The following is a 3,184-nucleotide window of genomic DNA, read 5'->3' on the forward strand; positions in this document are numbered from 1 at the left end:
CCCTGCTCTCCAGGTCTATTTATAATATTTGCTGCTTTGGAAGTCGCAACACATAACAACTCATCCTCTAGACAAGTTATTATTGCAGGCTCCTTGTGTTCTTTTAGAAAGAACAGAACTTTCCATTTTAACACAAATCAAGTTGCCCAAGTTTGGACACTGTGGATGGTGAATCACCAGCCTCCTCGGAAACCTTCCCCAGAGCTGGGACTACAGCTCAGTGCCTACTGTCCCTAAGGACATCCTGGGTTTCATCCCCAGGATGTAGTAGGGGGGAAATGACATAACACCTTCCTAGACGGGCTTTCTTGTGAGAAAACAAAAACAAAAAAACAGTCTTTTCTCTCAAACCAAAGTGCTTCTGAAGCCCGGCACTGGTGGCTCCTGCCTGTAATCCTAGCTACTCAGGAGGCTGAGATCTGAGGATCGCAGTTTGAAGGCCAGCCCAGGCAGGAAAGTCTGTGAGACTCTAATCTCCAATAAACTACTCCAAAAAAGCCAGAAGTGGCGCTGTGGCTCAATTAATAGAGCACTAGAACAAAGAGGCTTAGGGACAGTACTTAGGCCCTGAACTCAAGCCCCAGGACTGGCAAAGATAAAAAATAAAATAAAAATAAAGTGCTTCTGTCTTTTATATTGATGCTTTTTGGTATTGATATTTCTTGGAATTATTTGTTTTTACTTCAATTGCAACTCTTACCTGTGCTGTTTCTGACCAGCAGCCATGTGAGGGATGTAAATCTTATGTCAAAGGAATTAAAAGAATAAATTGCAATTATCAGGTTTACTGCTTGTACTCCAGCCAGGAGATAAATCTTTATCAAAGCAGTTAAAAGAATAAAACTGCAACTACTAAGTGTGCAGCTTGTTAGAAAGAGAGATCTTTATCAATGGAGTTAAAAAGAGTAAGACCCCCTTTTGAGTAGGGGCTTTCCACCCACTTCATCAACCTCCTCCAACTCTGCTCCCAGCCAGATGTGATGGGAGGGAAAAAAAAGTGTAAGTCTTTGGAAAAAAAAAAATTAAAGAATAGCCCCTCCCCTCCTTTTTTGGCCAGTCTTGGGGCTTGAACTCAGGGCCTGGGCCCTATCCTTGAGCTCTTTTGCTCTAGTGCTCTGCCACTTTGAGCCACAGCATTACTTCTGGTTTTCTGGTGGTTAATTGGAGATGAGTCTCACTGACTTTCCTGCTTGGGTTGGCTTTGAACTGCTAGCCTCATATCTCAGCCTCCTGAGTAGCTAGAATTACAGGTGTGAGCCACCAATGAACAGCCCCCTTGGTAATCAATCATACTTAGAATGTGAACCTAACTCCCTGACAAGGAGGAGGGGCAGATTGTATTGGTATAAAACCCCAGCAAACCGCCCTGCACGGTGGTGTGCCTGTCTTGCTCTGGGTAGAGTAACAGTACTGCACCCTTTTTGTAAATGGCCTTGGCCGAATCTGCTGTATCTCGTGTGTCTATTCTTTCCTGACACAGGGGAATCATGCATTTCTAACACTGAAGCCCAGCGTCTGAGTTCAGCGCAGAGCCACCCTGGTGGCCAGGCCGCCAGGCGTGTCCGGTGGGCCGGGGATGCTGCTTCAACTACAAGGCCCAGGGTGAGCAACAGCACTAGAGTGCGACCGCAGCCCCACCTCTCACAACAGACCTTACAACCATCGGCCTTGGCGTGTCCGTGACAAGCTGGGAGCACAGTAACAAGTAACTCAGCTGTCTGAGGATTAACGGAGGCTGGCTGGAAAACCAGGCCAGGTTTCCATTCACAGCGCTGCCAAAAGGAAACGCCTCCCTGGCGCAGCGCCTGCGCAGTAGGTGAGGCCCCGCCCACCTCCGGCCCCCAACTGGGTAAAGGGTCGGCGCCATTTTTCTCCTCTCCTCATGAGAGCTGGAACGTGTTAGCTCTGCTAACAATAAGTCCTGTCTCTCCCTTGACTTTTTCGACGGCGAGGTCCTTTGGGCACTTGTTTTTTTCATTTTGGTGCAAAACCCGGGATAGGTTCCCCAGTGGATTCCCTCCCTCCCCCCCACCCCAGCCGTCCCAGGACCTAACCCGTGGTCCAAGGAAGGCCTAAAAGACCACCGAGCTGGCTTCCCCCCGCTTGCCCCCCTAAGTGACCAGAAGGGCGGAGATCATCCAGGCTTCCGCCATATTAAGGCCGTGTGGGCCTTGGTGGGCTGCCGAGCTTCCAGCTTTAAGACCACCTGGACCTTGGTGGGCGGAGATCTGGGCTTCCGCCATATTAAGGCCATGTGGGCCTTAGTGGGCTACCGGGTCCCACTTTAAAGGCCACTTGGGCCTAGGTGGTCTGCCGAGTCCTTAGCAGAAGATTAAGGCCACCTGGGCCTTGGTGAGCTACCGAGCTACCATCAGAGGACACTGGGCAGCAAGTTCTGGCTCCAAAGGTCATTTACCATGGAAAGGACACAACTAAATTCCTTTGCAATCAAATTTGGCCCCAAATTTAAAACTCCACTTCCATGAGTGCTTGGGCAAGTAAAACTTTCTCTCTTCCTCTTCTCTCTGCCCCCTCACTCTCTCTCTCTCTGTAGATTCCTCTTTTCGATCTCCTTCCCTCCCTCGCTCCCTCTCTCTTGGCCTCCCTAAACTGTCTGCCTGCCTGCCTGGCTTCAGGTAACCTCTCCCTTCTTCCAACTAAAGGTACTGGGTAGGATGAATTTTACTCCCACATTTTTCAAAAAAAGGTATTTGATATGCTAATATGCCTACTGGCAAGCAAGCCCTGGAAAAATGTTACTGGTGAAGCATTCCATATTTTTGGTACAGAGAAGATTAGCAGGGCCCCTGCACAAGAATGACACACAAATCCAGCTAATCTAATTTGTTTAAAAGTTTGTCTTAGTAAGACTGGCAAAAATATCTCTCGCCACTAAAAATTCAGGAAAATGTAGGCGGGTATTCATCTTGCACACATTAAGATCTCTGTGCACAAGAATGTGTATGTAAACTTGTTGAGAAACTCCCAAGATTATTGCATTGTTTTAAAGAGCAACTTTAGCTAAGTTATTATTCTGCTTGTTAAAAGGTCCTTAACCAGTATGTGTAGAAATTTTGCAGGTAAACAGCAGGAGGTGTGAGACTGCATACACGCTGAGAGATGCCACAGCCCCGCCGAGACCCTGGCCTTGCTCCATCACACATCACCAAAGCCTGCTGATTGG

At 48.1% G+C, this 3,184-nt stretch overlaps 1 pseudogene; it reads left to right on the forward strand.

Annotated features, from left to right (window-relative positions):
• Positions 1-2,755: 2,755 nt before the first annotated feature.
• Positions 2,756-2,852, forward strand: LOC122120563 (annotated as a pseudogene).
• Positions 2,853-3,184: the final 332 nt, after the last annotated feature.

Source organism: Dipodomys spectabilis, unplaced genomic scaffold, assembly GCF_019054845.1.
Source record: "Dipodomys spectabilis isolate Male_0828 unplaced genomic scaffold, ASM1905484v1 ptg000175l, whole genome shotgun sequence".
Taxonomy (NCBI): Eukaryota; Metazoa; Chordata; class Mammalia; order Rodentia; family Heteromyidae; genus Dipodomys; species Dipodomys spectabilis.